General features: G+C 39.5%; 1 protein-coding gene across 7 annotated transcripts in view; it reads right to left on the bottom strand.

Annotated features, from left to right (window-relative positions):
- Positions 1-23,018, bottom strand: part of APBA2 (amyloid beta precursor protein binding family A member 2) — a 206,576-nt gene that overhangs the window by 161,718 nt on the left and 21,840 nt on the right. The window contains exon 1 of one of the 7 annotated variants that reach the window (XM_043493839.1): positions 14,274-14,354. The exons of the other annotated variants lie outside the window; for them this stretch is intronic. The gene's annotated coding sequence lies outside the window, so the exon portion shown is untranslated. Of the gene's footprint in view, positions 1-14,273; positions 14,355-23,018 lie in introns of those variants that run through there. 7 annotated transcript variants of the gene reach the window in all.

The raw sequence follows: 23,018 nt of genomic DNA, 5'->3' as shown, positions 1-23,018 counted from the left end.
TTTTATGACCAAAAAAAGAGGCAGAGCAATGGATAACGTGCCCTTATTTTCTGCTACTTTGCTTAGCCCTAATCAGCTAGAGATAGCACATATCTGTTCAGGTGCAGTTCCTAACATGAAGTACTATACTGGACAAAACTGACATTTAATTAAGTTTACTAGGCAACTTACACAAATAACCAATTTTCAGTTTCAGGTTGGGCACGCAGGTCAGTCACTGCACCTAGTATTTTTAAGTGAAAGTCAGATCAGCAGCTTTTCCTTAAAGGGAAGTCAGACAATAGCCCTGTCTATATTAGCCCAGCCCGACTACATTGTTGTAGCTGCACTAGCGCAAACCCCTAGTGTAGACATACTACACGGATATAAAGCACAGCTTACAGCAGCACAACTTAGGCATGGTCTAAACTTAAAAGAATTCTTCCGGCAATCTTGCAGCTCAAGGAGGTAGACTACCCACAATCGACAGAAAAGACCCTTCCTTAGATGTTTCTGGTACAGCAGCATAACTAGTGCACTGCAGCTATGCTGCTGTGGCACCCATGGTATATAGACATGCCCTTACTTACGAGGAACAAGGGCTTGTCTACACAGGGACAATCAGAAAAGTTAATCCAAAGTACTTTAAGTGGATTTAGTTAAACCATATTTAATCCCTGTGTGGACATTCTCAGTCAGAATTAGTGTCAACACAGGGATTTAATGTGGTTTAACTAAACCACTTTAAATCAAATTAACATTATGAATTTAATTTTCTGAGTGTCCCCATATAGACAAACGTCAAGTCACACAGCGAAAGCCTCCCTTATTATTGGTGCAAAATATCTACATCAGGGTTCACTCCAATTTAGCTAGATAGACTTGCATTATGTTGTTCTTCAATTACCAACTTACACTTGTCAGAACATAGAATCATAGAATATTAGGGGTGGAAGAGACCTCAGGAGGTCATCTAGTCCAACCCCCTGCTCAAAGCAGGACCAATCCCCAACTAAATCATGCCAAACCCCTGACTCCTTTGTGCTGCTTCAACAACAGAAAAGGACCATAAAGCCAGTTTAACTGGCTTCCAGGGATTCTTCTCCCTGCATAGCATAGACTCCTTTGAAAGTCTCACCCCGTTTCATTGATGATATCACGTAGCAGAGGAACTCCCCAAAGAGGCACCGAGCAGATGAGAAAAGAAGGTCAAGGGAAAAGGAGCAGAAAACAGAGGAAGCAAAGGAGAGTAAGGAGCAAAACAATGGAATAATGACGAACAGGGAGGGAGATATAAAAAGACAAACCAAGCAGGTGGGGGGGGAGGCAAATCCTCTAATATATGAGAAGAAAAGAGGTAAAGTAAGAAAGAAAGATGACCCACCCAGTGCAGAACATGAGACATGAATTTCACCATCTAGGGCTAAGCTGTCAATGCTGTGCATGGGGAGCCAGGAACATTGATCCTTGTACACTTCCATGAAAATGTCAGTCCAACATTTCAGAAAGTTTTAGTAGGAACACCCCCCTACTCTCTGCATTCTCTTACCAACACTCATGCTGGCAAAACTCACCATGGTCAGCATTTCGGCCCCCACATGTAAAATATTCTAAATTGCAGTTATTATATTCTTTTTATATCTTTACAAAACCTGTTGGCTGCTCATTAAATTCAAGCAGTGACATACTGTAGATTTCCAAGGCTTAAAATACATACAGGTACCCAGTTCTTGACTAATCTCACTCTTGGATGTCAGCGCTGTGTTTTGTGGCTGGCAGGCCCAAGTTGTTATAATTTTAAGAGCCACAAATGTACAGTATGTGCTATCAAGGCTTTGGAGCGGAGCCTGAAGCTGGACCGCGGAGCAGTGAAGCTGCAGGTTTTTGCCTGGAGCTGGAGCGGAGCCAGAGCACAGCTGGAGCACAGAAAATCTTGACTGCTCCAGGGTTTTTTTTTCCATTTTCAATCCAATCCAATCCAATATGAATTATATTTAGCAAGAAAGTCCTAAAGGTGCAAAAAAGTTTGCTTGTATAACAATTGATATTAACATCTACTTTACCACTTTACGTAATACGTCACAGTTATTCTCACTTTGGCTGAAAATCAAGATTTGATATACAGATACAAAATTACAAAGTTTTTTGGAGATATCTTTTATTAAAGAATCAGATAATTATCAGACGTACAGCAACACTACAGACTGGTCCCACCCTTGTACCAAGGTTAGGCGAGTATGTACTCATGTAGATTAGTTAGATTAATATGTGTTGATACTTCTTTTGTAAAAGTTGATCAATGAGACTCGCTGAGTGCCGCGATTACGGAAAAGTGTGACGCAAGATGCAACATTTAAGATATCACAAACAAGTATATTGCCAAAAAAATACTGTTTGTTTATTGATATATTAAGATATCACAAGAGATATTAACCATTTAAGCTCATTTCTCACACAGGCTCCAGTTACCGGTACATTTGTTCATTAGTTCATGCTCCCGTATCACTCTGGCGGACTTATTTTATATGTCATCTGTTCAACGGTCTTTTGGTAGCATTGTTTGTAATTTTAAATTTACTGGAAAAGTTGCATGCAGAAGGCATATAAATATACAGTAAACATTTTTGCATAAATTAGGAGTGATTTTTGTGATTATCCAGAGTGATTGGAAACTGTCCAACACAACTTTGGGGGTGAATCCTTAGGTCATTTTAAGAAAAAATGTTTTTGTGAACACGTGTCCTAAAATTCTTCCTAAGGGAGCTACAGTCCCTTCAAGGAGTGATGAAAAGTTAATTTCTGATTAATATCTCAAAAATGATTTAATATAAAGTAATGAAATTATGTCTGTGTCTTAGCATTAGTATGTGCTACCATAGTACATTATCCAGAATTATTTAAACCATAGGCATCCCGAACTAGCAGTTGGTCATTTTTATTTCATATTTCAAGAAAGGCTTGCAATTGACTGCCCTGGCTACGAGCAGTAATATTATGTTCCATAATAAGTTAATAATTTTTGATTATTATTTATTATTACATTTAAAATGTATGGTTCTAAAGTTGAAAAATAAGTAATAAGTAAAATTGTTTGCATCATTCTAAGCATCTAAGCAGATTAAAAATTTTAAACAGTTTTCTCGGAAACGGTTAATTATATAAAATAAATTAAGAGTACCATTTTGATGCATGTTTTAGCATTAAATCATATTCCAGGGTCGTATCTGTTAAATAGTCGAAGATTTAAAAAATATTAAATAAAATTGGCTCAGTCCCCCAGTTCACGACACCTGTAGTTTAAATAATTTTATTTGAATGATGTTGTATGATAGAACATTGGAAATAAACTTTAACAGGAAAGTGGATTCAAATTGCAAACACAGTCCTTTTTAGTAAAAAGAGCAAATTTTCAGAAATATGTTTTTCCTTCATCAGGCTGGAAACATTATACAAGATAGAGCAAACAACAGGTTCTATCTTGTATAATCTATTCAGGCTGATGAAGCAAAAACCTATTTCTGAAAATTTGCTCTTTTTACTAAAAAGGACTGTTTGCGCAATTTGAATCCGCTTTCCTGTTAAAGTTTATTTTCAACCTTGTAACTTTTAGCCTTGTTACTTTTCCCAACAATTAATGTTGTAGAACAGCGATAGCACGTACGAACATTATGGCACTTGCCAAATTTCATTGATATATCTATATTGAAGTGTTTTCGAGATATTAATTAAAAACTTGGGAAATATTTCAAATATTTTACCACAAAATTTCATAAGGAAAACTTGAAATTTATAAATACAAATATATATTAATTATGTATATTAAAATACTTCTTACTTCATTAAAACTGCAAGAAACATGTTAAAATATTAAAATATGCTTTAATAATAATTTTGTGTAAAAAGAAAAAGTGATAATTTTCGTCCAGAAAATCCAAAATAAATTCGAAGTACCTTAAGTGGTTAAGATATCACAAGCAGGTACATTATAAAAAAAAATGTAATGCTTTTGTTCATTGCTTTTCGAAGATCATAACAAGAAACATTTGGATGTGGTAGCAGCACAAGAAGATTTGACCATGGCTTCAACAAAAAAAAAAAAAAAAAAAAAAAAAAAAAAAAAATCAAATCTGCCCCCCATGATTGATAGCCAATTTACGGAAAAGGATCTCAACGACGTCTTTACTTTTGAATTTGAAAAGCCCAAATTTGGGCTTTTGGGAAAATCAGAGAAACTGGCAACGTGCAAGGTAGAAAAGGAAGTGAGTGGCGAGCTCAAACCATGTAGCTTCAAGATAAGTGAAGCAAGTGCCATGAAAAGTTTCAACCTTTGGTGGCATGTAAAATGTACCCATCCTGAAAACTACGCGGCTCTGGTTACAAAAAAGGACCAGGAAGATGAGGCAAAACAGAAAGCTGATGCGGCTAAATGACGTTCATCTGGCTCTTCGTAAAAAATCTTTTCTACAGGCGTTTTCAAAGCTTCATCTGAAAAGCAACTCAAAATTGAGCAAACAAAACTTGACTAATATTTGAAGTCCTCAAAGGTTACAGTCACCATGGATGCCAATATTTTCTGTGAAGGGCTAATAGAAATGGTTTGCTCGAGTTCAACTCTGCTCACTACCTTCAGGCTGAAGAACAAAGGATTCCAAAAAATTGCAGGTGAAATGGGTCGGCAGCTTGGCGTTTTGACAGGGCACGATGCGGTTCATCATTTAGTTGTCAGCACAGCTAAGTCTGGTCATGAAGAGTTCAAGAAAGCTCTGGAGCAAAAGTTGTGCTACCTGAAAATGGATGCGGCAACCCATGGAAACAGAAATTTCCTTGCAATCAATGCTCAGTACTATGAAGAAGGAAAAGATAAAGCCATGGTAAAAACCTTGGACATAATTGACATTGAAGGGAGTCACAATTCTTCATACGTGAAAAGTCAAGTAAGCGCTATTTTAGAAAAATTTGGGATCAGTGAATTGCAAGTGCTGAGCATCTGCGTTGACAATGCAGCAAACATGATGTGTGCCGTCAAAAATTTGAGTGAGGACAATGAAACCATTTCTACCTCTGAGAACAGGGATGTGGACAGAACTGAAGCTATTTTGCTTGATGAAGGAACTAAAGGAATGGATGAAATCGAACTCAACATGGATGCTGCTGCGCAATGGATTAATGACTCTAGCCTCATACTTCCAACATGGCTTCATGAGGACGACTCAAAAGTCCAACTGATGAGGTGTGGTATTCACACTCTTCAGTTGGCAATCTGGGATGGACTGAACAAAGAACATGCAAAGAAATTTCTGGCAAAAATTCAACAAGTCGTTGTCAAAGTACGAACCCCAAGTATTCGAAGCATTCTGCTTGATCTACATGGGGTAACATGGGGCTGTGGGACTATAAAATTGCAATGTAGACTTTCAGAGCCAAGCTGGAACTTGGGTTCTGGGACCCTCCCTCCCATGGACTCCAGTCCAAGTCTGAAGGTCTACACTGCAATTTTATAGCCCCATGAGCCCAAGTCAGCTAACACAGGACAGCCAAGGGTGCTTTACTGCAGTGTAGACATAGCCAGTGGCTGCCACTCTATATCTGCGTATTACTTGGGAACAGTCAAGAAAGGGGGAAATTTGTGCTTAATTTTGTTTTGATAGCCAAATCCTGCAGTCCAAACTCAAGTAAAACTCCCATTTCATAGGAGTTCTGATTAAGGCAGACGTCCAGTCTTGGTGTCAAATCCTGCACCAAAGATGGTCATGGGTTCCCTATTCCACACTAGTCCTGAAAAAACTGTACACTGATGACTCACTGAATGAGAGACTGCTCTCCCCTTGATGCAAAGACACAAGTCCCATTATTCAGTACATCAAAACATGTTAATTTGTTAATCTTCGTAACAGGAAAAGTAGGGATGTATAATTTTTATTTTGCATTTGGAGAAACTGAGTCAGAGAAGCCTATATCTTCAGAAGCTGTCAATGATTTTTGGATGCCTGTTTTTTTGATTCTCAACTTCAGCCTGATTTTCAGAGAAGTTGAGTACCTACATCTCCACTACTGCTTTCAAATCAAAATTGTGGCTATTCAGCCCCAAGGTATGTCAGACTGGACACTCAAAAATTGAGGCATCTATTATTAGTGGATACCAGCCCTACACTCACCCCTACAGACTACCCTAAAAACATATAGTCTATTTTAAAACATTTTAAAAACACAATAAAAAATGAATGAGAAACACCTAAGGAGATTAAACATTTATTTACTGTCATTTTCAAAAAATTCCCCACCCAAATCTGAAAGAGTCCACCTTTTCCATCAAAAGTAAACCTAAATCACTGAAAGCTGTAATGATATGTGATATGTTTAAGAACCTGAGCCCATCTAAGCTGATTGAACTACAAAGGTCTGGAAGTAAGAACCAATAATAAAAAAAAATATAAAATGGATATCCACCCACACTAACAGCACTACCAACTTGTCAAAGGAACATCAGTGATCATGTACCATACTGATCACATATCAGAATTCTATAAGCCATCAAAACAACTCATAATACTGATCAGGCCTCATCTTTTCCTAGATGACTGAATCATTTGGGTTAGAAACAAAAAAGTATAAACTTTTCCTAAATTGTGCAAGTGTCACACCAGCCCAATCCTCTAAATGCTTCCTTCTGCCAAACATCTCTTCCTTTTTTGTCATGGTTGAGGCAGACAGGTCACTTACATACAGGTTTGTACTTCATCTAGAAACAGGTGAAGTTGTAAAACTTTAAGCTCTGGGTTTGATTAAAAGGAAACTTACAGTAGCGGATAAGTTTCCTTTTCAGTTTCTGTATCAGCAGCACACCTATGTTACTGTAGTTCAAAACGTATCACCCCTACCATAGCACTTACACTAATATATTGATGAGATCCAGTTGAAAAAACCTTCCCAAGAGGACTAGAAACTGTCCAATTTGACTAGTCAGTGGGCCTGAATTTTCAGAGAAATGCCAGGCTGCACGCTCCCGCAAGCAAGCAAGCAGTACTTCATGGTCAACAGTTTCCTAGTATCAAAGACTAAAGAAATCAGCATGACCCTCTTTATTTTTGTCTGCTGTCAGTAAGAGAATCTCCATCGAATTCCCAGAATTTCACTTACACTATACACTCTGATCTGAAAAGACAGAGAGTTCCAAAAAAGTCTGTGGATTCCATGTTTGCAGCATCACTTTCTTGGTAATATTCTGTTAAAGAGAGAATGGCAACTGGAACTAAAATTTCAAGCTGTCAATAAAAATATACACTACATGAATGTTAAAAGATAGCAGAGCTAATTAATCATTAATAAAGACCATCTGGCATTTTGCTCTCTACAAGAAAAGTGTTAACAGATAGAAATAATAATCAACAGAGCGCCCACTGGCCTTACATCAACCACAAAGGACAAGAGTCCCTCTCCCAAGTAGCTAGTTGAAGGATCAAGGGTACATTTTTCATCTCTCAGGGTTCTACTGTTTTCAGAGTCTCAAACAGACCACTTCTGATCTGATTGATACTATCCCCAAAATAAGGCAAAGCTCCTCACAAGCAATAAACATACATCACTCCTATGGTGCCAAGGGCAATGCAAATCTGCTATGGAGCCAACATGCAATGGTTACGGAGCCAAGGCAAGATTACCCAGAACTCAGGAGAGTTCCATCAGTAAAGATTTTGCAGATGGTGTGGATGAGGTGGGAAAAAAAAAATCTTCAACTCAACCAGTGCCATTTAAAATACATGACGACTGTGACACAAAGGGACAAGAGATTGTCTCCTAAAGAGGCAAATAGTGGAAATGGCACTCATGTACACTGCCAAACTAAGGATGAAATTCTGTTCATTAAAAGAAACAAGTGGATTACTTACCAGATTTCTTTTGGCTACAAGGTTTGTGGAATGCATGCACTATGATTTTGTGGATCTGTGTTTGTAGATTTGACTGAGGGCTGGTCTGCTAATCCATGCTTGTCAAACATTGTTAGTACTAAATCTATATCTATGCTCATATGTGATTTATAAAGATTTTTTAATCTACCGTGGTCATTCTTTACTATTGATTTCTCATAAAGAAGTGAAAAACAATCAATCTTTGGTTGAAACTGAAGGTCCAAATAGCTGGGCACAATACATATGCACAAAAACAAACAACATAGACTTCTGGATAAAATTGTATCTTTTTCATAAATGTTACAATCACAGAAAAATAAATCAAATAAAATTTACTTGAAGCAACATGCAAGGAATTTTTGTACAAGCAATTTCCATTACATTGTTTCCTCTCAAACACGTTTTCATTTTAATATATGCTAGGAATGTTTACTGAATAGTGCTTCAATTTTTTTATTACATTAGATTGAGCCTCTGTAGTATTACTGTCACAGATGAAAGAATTGCATATAACTTCATTTGTTTAGGGGCCTAAAGTCCTCCCAGTAGCATCAGGAACAGGATGATCCCAAGCACAAGCTTTTGGATCACTGGTTGAGCTGAACAATATTCAAAGCTCAGGTAGCTATAGTAAGATATTAGAATAATTTATGCATTGTTCAGAAGTGTAGCTAAGGTTGGTAGTAATTTAGTCTCATAAAATGAGATCTTGAACAGTTGGTGTGATAAGATAGGATACAAGAGTCTGAGGATTTGGTGTTAAAGCAACTATCTACTTTGGAGCAAGCCACGTTCTTTCAGTATCTGTAATGGTAGGTCCCCAAGAAACCATGTGGATCTGGAGGTCTACCCTTTCTGAAGAGCAGCAAGTGACACATAGGCCATGTTTTAAGTGAGGAGGCTGCTGTCAGGCCCTCAAAAGATGTAACCCGTTCCAGTCTTCAATGTGATGGGGGGGGGGCCAATGTGATCCCACAATGTGAATGAAGAACAATGTGGAAGGGAAGAACCTTACTCTAGGCACCTGTGAGCCTTAAATAGGTTCCAACTATCTCATCTGTACTCCTGAAAGACTGATATTAAGACGGGGAATATGCAACATGCCTCTCACACCAAGCATTGTGGATTCTCTCACTACTTGACTTTTCTAGAGAGTTCATTTCCATCCTTCTAATAAACTGTCAAAAGTAAAAGTAGGATATATTACACAAACCAGTGGAGGCTTCTTCCCACTAGCTAGAATATACTACTCCTGGGGGAATTCTGCACCACTGCGCAATGCAGAATTTTGCAGAAATTAATGTTGTGAGCACAGAATTTTCTTTCCCCTACAGAAATGGGCTACAGTGCTGCTGGTCACCACTAGGGGCTGCTGGATCTGGCAGAGCCCAGCTCATACATAGAAGACCCTGCCAGGGGGAAGGGGAGGGAGCTAGAGGGTTCCCGGCAGCATAAGTTCTCCACACACCCTGAGGGAAGGAGACAGTGGCGCACAGGAAACTCCACACAAGCCCGGTACCCAGCATCAATCTGTTTCTCCTTCTAGATCCCTGGGCTCGGTGGGGGTGGGGGAATAAAATAAAGTTTGTGCCTTTGAACTCTCCATACACAACTCCATATTCAGTTAATGTTTATTTGTTTCATTTTTAGACTTGGATTAAGTGCTAGGGTTTGGATCAACTTTGTTTTCCTGGAGTAGAGAGAGATTTTAACTCTTAACTCCAATTTTAGGTTAAATTCCATTTTTAATAAATTTTGTTTGAACAGCATTTTCTACATTAACAGCCAGCCAGCACACAACACTTTGGCATTCAATTTCTGTAGAAAAACAGAAGGCAAAACAGCAGCTACTGAGATGGTGTCTGGAATTTCTGCAGAAGAAGTTAAACAAGAATACTAAGTAAGGGGCTTCAGAGTAGCAGCCGTGTTAGTCGTATCTGCAAAAAGAAAAAAAAAAAAAAGAGTACTTGTGGCACCTTAGAGACTAACAAATTTATTTGAGCATAAGCTTTCGTGAGCTCACAAAAGCTTATGCTCAAATAAATCTGTTAGTCTCTAAGGTGCCACAAGTACTCTTTTTCTTTTTAAGTAAGGGGCATCACCCCTATAACTAGTATCATTAAGAGCCAAAGTTCTTCCAAATTATGATGGGTCTCACATTGAAGGCACATCAGAAGTGGTATAGGGCACAATCACGCAAAACACTACTGGGTGCACTGCTTAATACTTTAACTAGTTCCAATGAGTCAACAGGACTACTCACAGTATTAAGCACTACACCTAGTAGTAAACGTTGACAGGATTGGCCCACTGGTGCACAAATTTTGCAAGATACTTAAGCACACCCTACTGATGTCATTGGGATTCAAACAGATGCTTATGCGCTTAGTTAAGGATGGGACTACTCACATACTTAAGGCTAAGCATATTAAGTGGTTTGCTGAATCAGTCTTAGATCACAGCTGTGTGTTAGTTGTTAGGCAGAACAAGATTAAGCACTGAGGTGAACTGGCTGCAGTTAGTACCCTCTGATCCATATGACTTGACCTGCAAGGCAAGAGTCCCAAGATAATTTGGCTGTGATGAAAATTCTTACCAAGGGCAATGAGCTCTACAGCAATTTTGTTACTCTACTTGACTTCAATTCTGTATTCAAAGTAGCAATATTTTAGCTCAACCTCCAAATGGGTAGAAGAACCACCATTCTATAAATTAAATGAATAGGACTGGAGAGGCATGTAGTTAATGGTAAATCCAGTATGTCTATATACAAAAAGATTTTTCAACAGCTTCACCTTGTATTAAGAATACTACCAATTTGGGAAAACAAAGTTATACCTGTCTGAAAATTCTTTACCATCTATAATTACATCATCTACTGTTACCATAAATGAAAGTCAGCAAAAAGACATTTTCCATCATGTTTCAATTTGTTTAATTTGTGCATTTGCCAGCACTTTTTACAGTCCTTTTCTTTCTCACAGATGGGACTTTAATAAACAAGCCGGATAACAGAAGGGGTTTTGTCCATTTCTTTTTTAGATTCAAAACATTCTAAAGAGTGCCCTGTCCAAAACTAGAATTTTTTTAAGTTAACATTCTAATTCACTTGTTATCCTTTAAAATGTCCATCTTTTCCTAATAAATGCACCAGAATTATTTGCCCACTTATTGAAAAGGCTTGTGAAGAGACATGGAATGAATATGGTACAACTCTGATGGACAATACCCTGGATACTGATGCTTTCTATTGAAGTGATTCGACAGATCCCTAAGGTCAGATTTAATTGAGCTTGCTTTGATAATCTGGTTCCACGGAACACATTCTCTTCACTTATCAAGATGCATTTGTTGTACAATAGGATTCCAAATTCCAAACTAGGTGATTCATACTATACTATATTGTATAACCACATTACATTATCTTATTGCAACCTGCTTGAAGAAATTAACTCATCTTTAATTATACTGACATCACAGGTCCTTTACACAGTGGGACTGAGGAGTACTAACAAACCTATTTGCAATGAGAAACAATCCTGGGGCTCAGCGTCAAAGGGGGCATAGTTAGCTGATGTACCACTGCACCATACTGCAGCAATTTCTGAAGTCTAAGTCACAGAACTATGTATGCACTCTGAATGAACAAACAGCACTCCTAGGTAAGCATATGCTGACGTGCTGGCAGGTTCCCTGGCAAAACTGACCTGATGGATAACTTTACAGATCCCAGCCAAACTCAAGAAAGTGTGGTTGTTAAGGTCAAGGAGGAAGCAATACTCCCTTAACTTTTTGGGCACAAAATTAAAAGGGTTGATAGAATCATAGGGCTGGAAGGAACCTCGAGAGGTCATCTAGTCCAGTCCCCTGCACTCATGGTAGGGCTAACTATTATCTAGACCATTCTTGACAGGTGTTTATCTAACCTGCGATTAAAAATCTCTAATGATGCTAAAGTGTACTGTCTCTCCAAAGAAAGCTGCTCATCTTATAGATTCTTAGGCAGAAGGGACCAATACGATCACCTGGTCTGACCTCCTGTACAGCACAGGCCTTAGAACATCCCCAAAATAAACATTCTTGGGGCTGTTCTCTGAACCTTCTCCAATTTATCAACATCCTTCTTGAACTGTGGACATCAGAACTGGACGTCCTATTCCAGCAACTTTCACACCAATGCCAAATACAGAGGTAAAATAACCTCTCTACTCCTACTCAAGATACTCCTGGTTATGCAACCCAGGATCACATTAGTTCTTTTGGCCACAGCATCACATTGAGCTCATGTTCAGCCGATTATCCACCTTGACCATCAAATCTTTGTCAGAGTCATTGCTTCCCGGGCTAGAGTCCCCCATCCTCTAAGTATGGCCTACATTCTTTGTTCCTAGATGGATACATTTAGGCATATTAAAACGCATATTGTTTGCTTGCGCCCAGTTTACAAAGCAACCCAAATCGCTCTGAATCAGTGACACAGGGGTGAAGTAGAAGGGAAGAACCTAATAATTGACTAAAGATATGGTTACATGGAAAGAAAAGAAAGCAACTATGTCAAAAACTGGACCAGAGAGGTATAACTCTGCAAAGAAACTCAGAAACACAAAGCCTAGAGTATATTCTGCAAAATGGCAATGTTAAGAAATGTTTGATCATAAACCACTCTCTCAATCATGGTTCTAGAGCCAGACAATACGTAGATAAATAGCTAGACTCTACTGAGAATACTGATTTTTTTTTTACAGCTCTTCCTTCTGCTTTTAGGACTGCCTAATGAGTTACGGAATGGAAGAGATTCAGCAGGGAGGGGCGGGGGGAAGGGAAAATCTACCAACTACTACGTTAAAGCTAGAGGAGTCAGAACCAAAACCTTGGTCTAAAACTCCTCTGAATTCCAGAAGGCTCTGAGTTTGGAGACATTTCTGGGACAGACCAATTTTTTCCCTGCCCCTCCAATTTTCTTCCACATCAGGAAAAAACTCCTTTCTAGTTCCAATTTAGATTCAGCTTAAATCTCACAAAAACCAACAGCAGCAACATTTCTCATGAGATTTTGGCCATGCTAAGGCAGCATATGAATTTTATTCAAAAGAATTACCAGCTGAGAATTAACAACATTTCTCAAAGTAGTTCTACTTGGCCAAGTTCCGCAGGCCATGCAATGCTAAGTGCCTTCAGCACCCTCATCTCTCATTATCCTGAGGGGAAGATGCTCAGCACCTTGCTAAATAAATTCGCTTTTAAGCATAACAACATGCGTTAAATTTTGTAAACAGAAGTGTAAGGTAAGCATGATGAAGTGTCATGTGCAGGCACCCCTTTCCCCCCACCCCCAGTTATTGAACATTATGAGATGCTTCATCTTCACTGTGGGTGACCAGATGTCCTGGCTTTATAGAGACAGTTCCAATATTTGGGGCTTTGTCTTATATAGGTGCCTATTACCCCCATCCCGATTTTTCACACTTGCTATCTGGTCAGCCTATCTTCATTCCAAAACTGGATTTCAGCTGTACACCAAAAATGTTTTCCATGTGGAATACACAACATTTTTGGCACTTACTTCATCCTACTCTAGAAATTTTGCATGAACCATTAAGCTATGTTACTTCATCCTCTGTGTAATAACTGGCATGTATGTGAAAAGACCTGTAATAAATCTTCATTAAACTACAGCTATAAAGAGGATGACAATTAGTTTAATAGCACCAACTTGTATGATTTTACCGGACAAAGGGGGAAATATTTTATGGCAGCTTAAATCCAAAGGATTTTTTTCTTAAGGAAAGAGCTCAAGATTTGTAATTACCATCTTAAAACTTTGTGCTATTCAGTCCCTGTATGTAAAACCTCTTGTTCAGTTACTTGTATTCAGCACATGAACAGCTTTCTTCCTGGTTGTGCAAGCAATTCAACATCAATTCATTCCTTTGCTTTCTGAAAGAAGAGTTTGGAGAAACTCAGGATAACAGAGTTGCTTAATTTGTATGCTAATATATGATGATTTCATTTGAAGTACTGTGCCTGAAGATTCCAGGTGCTAAATAAAAAAAAAGCATCAAAACTTTCATTGTTCAAAATTAGTATGTATTCTTCATTTTCTTCAAAAACAACAAAAACAGTCAGTTAAATGCAAACATATTAGATATGTGAAAAGAAGGGCATTGGTTTCCCCTTTCGCAACAGTGCTGGAATGATTAATTCGCTGATGTCTGTATAGTGTTATGAAGAACCTCTATTACTACTTTATCATCATCACTTATCAAGGGTCGGACACTTCCATCCATAATGCAGTAAAGGGGGAAGAAACCTATAGTAAGTAAATGCTCAATGGCAGAGTATATTTACACAAAACATTTGCAACTTATCAAAAATAGACACACTTACCCAGAAGCACCATGGGAAGAGTAAACCCCCACCAAGTTATGATCTCTGCTCTCCCCCTCATCCGTCCCTCACAAAAAACTGACAGCAATAAGTAAAGGAGAGAATTAATCACTACTTCTATTGCAAAAGACAACGGTGAGTTACTGCATGCAAACCTCTTTGAGGAGTCCTATTCACCCAACTGATGGTGGAAAGCCAATGACAAGTTGGTAAGACAGATACTGAGGGGGAGGAAGGGTTGGTATGTGCTCCTGAGAAGAAGCACATTAGGCCTATTATACATGGAATTCCCTCTCACTTTATGTCTTCAACAGAGTAGCCTTTCTGTGATTTTTAAGACCATACTCATCATTTTTGGCAGCAACTGGCCTAGCCCAATGACAGCACAGAATGGGGCAACTCAGCTTCTGAGATTCTCCTAGTACACATTTTTACCACATAAGCACTTGCTTCACAGTGGTTATCCCTGGCAAAGCAGCGCATGGTCCTAAAGCATAGTGTGTGGTTTGGAAAACAGAGAGACACACAAGGTGGATGAGGTAATATCTTGTATTGGACCAACTTCAGTTGGTGAGAAAGATAAGCTATTGAGCCACTAGAGCTTTTCCTCAGGAAAACAATCATTCTGAACTTAAAATGAATTACAATCATGTCACTTTGCATCTCTTAACTGCCAAACTATATTTATAAACATAAGCAAATTCAGATAAATAATCTGCTTCATTCCTTTGCTCTTAAAGGAATAAAGCCAGACTCTTATCTTAGTTACACCAAAGTAAGTCCAGAGTAACTAGTGAAATTGTTACTTTAGATTTACACTAATGTGAAAATTAAACTGAAACTGGCACACAGTAGTCAAAAAGGCGCATGATTTCATTAAGGTCTCAATACAGTTGTTTCCTTTATCCCTTTATATTTCTATGAGGGGCATTTTAAACACAGTTAAGGTATTATATATTATATGTAATAATCTAAGAAAGGCATGCAATGAATAGGAAAGTCGAGTTTTCAATATAGCGATAGGCAATAATACGAACAGGAGAAACAAAAAGCAAATTTAAAATATTCTGATAATTATTTTGTCCATTACATTGCATGCTGGCAATGTGGTAAGTTGTATTTAATCCACAATTAAGATGCCCACTATACCATTTGACTTGATACTCATTCCAAATTGTAAATTAGCGTAACTTTAACAGTAGTGAAACGCTGATCAAATGCTTAAATTAAGTTCAGATTATGACACTTGGCTATTTAAAATTACAACACAGGTGGGCACTCTAATCAGAATGCTCAGCTCCCTTCCAGCCCCCTCACTCCCTGAAAAACAAGCTATTTTGATAATGTCCTATGAGTTATCAGACCATCATGACTTCATCAGAGCACCTTACACCTTTACTTTCTCCCAACCCACAAAAATTATGTTTTTTTGTTTTTTTTCCTTACAAAATACATGAAGGTTCTAAAGATACTGGTGACATAAGAGCAGCAATATGCACCTAAGATATTGCAATAATCCAATTTTCCCCACTTGCATGTGGTCTGAGCTTTCTGGGAATAGACAAATTCAAAGCAGCCCAATTCTACTGTTAATCTATAGAAGTTAAGGTTTTTTTAAACTCTTAGACATTCACATTACACTTACTTTGGTGTAGAGTGTGGCCTTTAGCTAAAGTTTACAGCAAGAGCTGCCCCAATGCTGGCCCTCAAAAAACCATCACTCCCCCAAGCTCCTTAGCGCACAGGGCCCTTGAGACGAAGCAGCCTACTCCCTGGTGCACCTACCAGGCTGGTAGAGAGAAAGGTTGGCCTACCTTTTCCCCACCTCTTTTGGGGAAATTTGTGTCACCCTCTCTCCCTTGCCACACAAGCTGCATGGTAGGCTGAATATTCAGGGTACAGCTCCCCGGTGGCCTCTGAAATACAAACAGTAATGTACTAAAAATGGCCCTTCATATGAATACATAGTTGAACTGAAAATGTAATTTTAAAAAATTGACAAAGACTGCTTAGCACTGCTCAGCACCCAGCTACTGCATAGATGATGCTCTAGAACTCAAATTGGATATAATAATGGGGGGTGAAAAAGTGGGTGAGAAATGACAGACAATAGCTGTCAAGTGAGCTAAAAAAATAAAAACTAAACAAGAAACACCCACACACATATATTACCAAACAGTAAGTAAACATATCCAGACCCTGCACGTTGTGTGTGAGAAACTGAATTGTAAAAATTCAAATGCATGTAATTCTCTATCAGTTTTAAGTAGATCTGAATGCATAATCAGTTGTTTTATAGCTTGTTAGGATTACCATGAGATGTCTCTTAAAATCCCTTAAAAAATATTCCAATTTGCTTCTAATCCAAATTACTTTAGGCCACTGCAGATTTTAAGCAGCTAACCACAGATATTTCAGTTTCATCATTTCGACTTGGAACCATAACGACAGGAGCTATCTATTCTTGTTTTTTTCTCTCCCCTCTCTATTCTCTTCCAACCACAGCCTAAAAGCATCACTAACCTCTGGAGAAGGACTCCATTTCCAGTCTAGGGACCAAACATTTTACAGATCAGCACAGGAAGGTTAAAGCATGAGTAGCCTATAAAAATAAAATGTTCTCACTTCATTAATGAAGGGCCTAATCCTAAAAATCCTTCCTTACTCTCATTGGTAGTTCCACTTTACCCATATGAACAATCCATTTGAAGGCAACAGAACTGCTCAAAGGAATATGGATTAGCCACTGCCAGGCCCAAAGATTTTTAATCCTAAAACGTTTGTTCACATCTTGAGAAAGATTTCCCCTCCATCCATCCACACAGGTTTGACAGGTTTTTGCAAGAAAATAAAACAGCTACTGCTTTGCCCACAGAATGACTGACTATCAATAGCAATAGACCTGCAAATAAAACTCTGGCAACAATTTACTAAATTATACCCCCTAGTAAATCCTGTGCAGTGCTGAAATAGGCTTGGCTGTTATCACTATTGTGCAGGTCTGCAAATCTGCATCAGATTTTATTGTATTGCATGACAAATGAGAAAGCTCTCTCAGGCTGTCCGGCAGCCTGAAAGAATATAGCAAATGTGCATACAGCATAACCTGTATCTGTATCCTTCCAAAACTGTAATTTCCTAGAAGTTACCCGGTTTGTTCAGGACAAACATAGTAAAACACAAAAATTATTTTTCTTCTTTCATTCAAATTTAGCCAAACTTAGGTCTTTTCTCGAAATTCAGTGTCCTGGAAATCCTGCCATCATCCAGGGCAATGGGTTAAATGACCCAATAAAGATACTATCCAGCACCAATAATTTTACAATTCTGAGAAATACAACACAAGCCAGAAACTAAGACAATAAGCATAAGGCAACCATTAAAAAGTGGCTGGAATTAAATAAATTGAAAGTCTACCCACACAAACAGAGAATCAGCGTTCGCTATGACAGTGAAGATATTTGCAACACATCAACCTAAGAAAGGCAATTTCAGTTATTAGAGCAAAATAATGGAGTGTTTTAGCAAAAGCAACAAGGATAATACCAAGGATATGCAAAAATCTTAATGGTCTCATGTGAATACATGGGGGGGGGAAAAATGTAAACAAAACTAAACTTGTAAGTAATATTTTTAAAAGCAAAAAGGTAATCCAAAGTATCAATCTATGGAATTGATACCTCAGCCTGGACCAGTCCACACAAGAGATCCACTTCCTGGACACTAGGGTGCTAATACGCAATGGTCACATAAACACCACCCTATATCGGAAACCTACTGACCGCTATTCCTACCTATATGCCTCTAGCTTTCATCCAGATCATACCACACAATCCATTGTCTACAGCCAAGCTCTACGATATAACCGCATTTGCTCCAACCCCTCAGATAGAGACAAACACCTACAAGATCTCTATCATGCATTCTTACAACTACAATATCCACCTGCTGAAGTGAAGAAACAGATTGACAGAGCCAGAAGAGTACCCAGAAGTCACCTACTACAGGACAGGCCCAACAAAGAAAATAACAGATCACCTTCAGCCCCCAACTAAAACCTCTCCAACACATCAAGGATCTACAACCTATCCTGAAGGACGACCCATCATTCTCACAGATCTTGGGAGACAGGCCAGTCCTTGCTTACAGACAGCCCTCCAACCTGAAGCAAATACTCCCCAGCAACCACACACCACACAACAGAACCACTTACCCAGGAACCTATCCTTGCAACAAAGCCCATTGCCAACTCTGTCCACATATCTATTCAGGGGACACCATCATAGGGCCTAATCACATCAGCCACACTATCAGAGGCTCGTTCACCTGCGCATCTACCAATGTGATATATGCCATCATGTGCCAGCAATGCCCCTCTGCCATGTACATTGGTCAAACTGGACAGTCTCTACGTAAAAGAATAAATGGACACAAATCAGACATCAAGAATTATAACATTCAAAAACCAGTCGGAGAACACTTCAATGTCTCCGGTCACTCGATTACAGACCTGAGGGTGGCTATCCTTCAACAAAAAAACTTCAGCAGTCTCTCGTTGGAGTCTGTTTTTTGAATTGGAATTAATTTTCAAACTGGATACAATTAACTTAGGCTTGAATAGAGTCTGGGAATGGATGAGTCATTACACAAAGTAAAACTATTTCCCCATGTTATTTCTCCCCCCACCTCACCCCCCACTGTTCCTCAGATGTTCTTGTTAACTGCTGGAAATGGCCTACCTTGCTTGTCACCATGAAAGGATTTCCTCCTCCTTCTCCCCCCCCCCCCCCACTGCTGGTGATGGTTCATCTTAAGTGATCACTCTCCTTACAGTGTGTATGATAAAACCCATTGTTTCATGTTCTCTGTGTGTGTATATAAGTCTCCCCACTGTATTTTCCACCAAATGCACCCGATGAAGTTAGCTGTAGCTCACGAAAGCTTATGCTCAAATAAATTTGTTAGTCTCTAAGGTGCCACAAGTACTCCTTTTCTTTTTGCGAATACAGACCAACACGGCTGCTATTCTGAAATCTATGGAATTAGTGATCTGTAAAACAAACAGTCAAAAGAGAAGAAACACAAACACCAACAAGTGGTGTAGGCACCTAAATAACTCCTATACTAACAGAGAATATGGACACACATCAAGGCAAGAAAGTAATAATATCTTCAGTACTTTATTCAGACTGGATCATCATAATGGTCCCTTCTTGCCTTAGAATCTATGACTCTATGAAAGGCAGTTCAGTAAAAAAAAGGAAGTCTTTCCTTAACCAAATCCTCTTTGAAAGATCCTCTTTACACAAACCACTCAGAAGAACAGAAGGCAACAGATTTTAAAAAGCCTGTAGCTCTATCCATTTTCCACATGAAAGATATTTAAGATGTTTCTATTCAGAGGCAATAAAAACAAGTCTCGTGTTCTTAGGATAAAAGCGAGAAGCAGGGAGGGCTAACATGGCAGGTTTCCGTAAACCTGCTTTTATTTTGCATGGCTTGTTCAGTTTAGAAGTGAGGACTCAGTATTAACAATACTGGTCCCAATTCAGATTGCACTCTTACACTGGTGAAGCCCAACTGACTTCAGTGATTACGAATCCCAATTTACATAGGTAAGAGAGAGAAGAATCATGCAGCATTATCAAGTAATCTGCACTTCAAATCAGTACTCAGGACTAAATCTTGTCCTTTCGGAGGGTATGCTGATGGCTGCCAGGGAGCCTCTGCCCTTTCCAATATACCCATGCAGCATCTGGGGTGGATATCCTGCAAACAAATGATGCAGGCAAGAGACTACTAATGTGTTTGATAGCATGTCTCCACTAGATGAGGGGGCACACATTAGCCTAGATGCATAAAAGTAGTTAGACATTTTGACACTTAGCATCACACACCTAAAAAAATCACTTTCCCCCCACGCCAGGTCACAGAACCCAGACTCCAGGCTAAAAGCATTTACACTGCTGTTTTTAGCCCCATAGCCCCCTGTGAACCCCAATCAGTTGATCCAGTCTCACTCACTGCTGCATTGTTGATTTTTGCTGCATAGACGTACCCTTTGACCACAACTCACAAAAGTTCAGCATGATAGACTGGGAGCCACCTAAGCTATCCAGTAGGAAAAGCTGATGTTGTGCGCTAAGCCCTGCCCCTTGCTTAGAAACAGGCTCCTAAATCCAAGCTGCAAGGAGGTGCCTCAATCTGCTGGTAATTCACAGCTGGGAACTCTTTGGAGTCAGGCCCTACACCATTTTAGCAAGAGGGATAGAAGGAGGACCACCACCCTCATAACTTTTAGCGCATGCTTAAAGTATTCACCTTGGAGAGGTCCACATGTCAAGTCCATGCCACAGGATTTGAACTAGCATCTGCCACCTCTCGGATGAGTACCTTAACCACTGGGCTATGGGATATGCTGATGTGGGGGTCCCTCAATCTCTTCTGGATTACATACTTGAAGAGTCATTTGGACAGAAGGGGGAGAAAGAGAAAGAGAGCACACGCAAACATGAGAATGACTCTGTGGTCCAGTGATTAGGAATGAGACCCCCCCCCCCCAAGATCCAGGCCTCCTGCTCCAATGATTTTTTCAATTATTTACGCAGAGTGCATCAGCTTCAACAGGAAAGATTGAGGGAGCCCAAATTCAGCAAAGCCCAATGGTTGGAGCACACACCTGAGAGGTGGCAGATCCCAGTTCAAATCCCTTCTCACACTCAGGCAGAGCAGGCACTTGAGCCAAGATCTCCGACAACACATGAGTACCCTAACCACTAGGCTAAGAGTTATGAGAGAGGTCCTCCTCCTCCCCTTCCCCCGCAGGGCTGCTTTGTGTGAACTTGCTTGAAGGGCCCGCTGTGCCAGGTGTGCTCTGAGGGTGTCTACAAGACCAGACCCACATGTGACGAAGGTGGCCGAATGCCTATCTTGCCCTGGTTTGTGAATCACTATTCTCTCTGGAGCTTGAGCAGGAGATAGGTGTCCAAATACCTGGAAGGAGACAGCACTGCACATGCCCAGAGATAGGAACAAGTACTAGGAGAGGTACCTGCAAAAACTCAGGAACTGAGTGAGTTTAGGCAAATGCAGGGTTCAGTAGGATTTTGTGCCTTGCAGTAGTTCTGGAACTGGCACATGAGCACCTCACTCCTTTTGTGCATCCAGGCCTTTGAGGACTAGTTTTGAATAAGGAAGCTGCTGGTGGAACTATGGAGCACAGGACTCGGTGAGAAGCTGTCAGATTTTTCCAAAGCAGTCTTATTACAGCAGCCATGTCTGACAGGCAGGTATTTTTTATTAATTAGTTTCCCCCATGTCATTACACACCTCCCCACCAAGCTCAAAGCCAGCCTCATCCAGCCATGTCCTTAACACAACTGTTTTGCAACAACGGTAGCACTTATTTTACAAAGAGACTCCTCTCTATCCTGTGCCAGAGAATTATGACATGCTTTGAATCAGGCTGAACCTGGCCTTGTGCTGGTGTATAGGAGTACACTGGAGAGAACAAGGAGTCTGACAGCTAAGAGGCACACTCTCAGCCCTTTTCTTCAGAGAATACAAGGATGGCTTGAGGGTGGGGCTGAAAGTGGTATCAGATGAATAAGTGGGTCAGGGAAGAACCATGTCCCTTGCCTCATGCTGCACAGTGTCAAAGCTTGTAGCAACAGCTGCTCTGACCTGTGATTCAAGAGAACCACAGGAATTATAAGAATTACACCACTGTCCCTGAGAATTAAATTTGAGCCAATAGGATAGCATCAGGCACAAAAGAGGGCAAACAGGCAATGTGGGTAGAAACTGGGTGTAGCCAACAGTAGGCTTCCCTATGCAGTTTTGGCAAGTCTTGTGATATTATCAAAAAGTCTAGTTAGTGGGTTGGTTTTTAAATCTACCGCTCCTGGAGTGACATGATTACAGGAGAATCTCACCCTTTCACTAAAAAGGGAACTTGTTAGCTCTCATAGTGCAGAGAAAAGCTTTAAAACAGAGGAACCCTAACGGGTCATAAACTAGAAAACAAATGGAGGGAACCCAAAATTATTTTTAGAAACCTCATCATTTTTTAATGTTTTAGATCGGCAACACCGAAGCCCGTCCTTTGGTGCACAGCAGCTATTTTGTTAGAAAGTATTTAATTCCAGTCCAATTACAGGAGTATCTGGAAAGACATACCTGAAGCAGCTGGTGGTGAGCAGCATGAGGAGCAGAGTGCAGCTCAGGTGCAGCTCTTTACCTTGCACACGCACACACACCCCTCTCCCATATTTTTGACTAGTGCATGGCCCAGCCTTAGAAAGCCACACTCTTGTGTTTATTTCTATTTCATCTGATATCAAGATGGTTATTAAAATTTCTGAGCATTTCCCAGTATTGTCCTGAAGGCTTTTCCCAAGAGGCAGGAGCTAATTATTGGTAGAGATACTTATTTGATACAGTTTCTACATAATCTAGAGAACAGTGTTTAGTTCAGTTATAGCATTTACTCATTGGCTGTGGTTACTCTTTTTTTGTTTTGTACACTCTTTCCTGTCCTTTATTTAGAAAAACAAAGGAAAAAGTTTGGCTTGTGTTGTTTTAAATCAGTAGGAATTGGAAATAGAGTATTCTAAAATATGACAGATTGCAGCAAAACCAACCCTTGAGCGTTTTTAATTCCCTTTGCCAAACTTTGAAAGGTACATAAAGTAAATATCTGTGCCATCCATAAAAGTTTAATTAGCTAAATTAAATTAAAGTATT

This window comes from Dermochelys coriacea, chromosome 10 (genome assembly GCF_009764565.3).
Source record: "Dermochelys coriacea isolate rDerCor1 chromosome 10, rDerCor1.pri.v4, whole genome shotgun sequence".
Taxonomy (NCBI): domain Eukaryota; kingdom Metazoa; phylum Chordata; order Testudines; family Dermochelyidae; genus Dermochelys; species Dermochelys coriacea.
The sequence above is the reverse complement of the archived record's forward strand: the minus strand, read 5'-3'. Positions and strand labels throughout refer to the sequence as shown.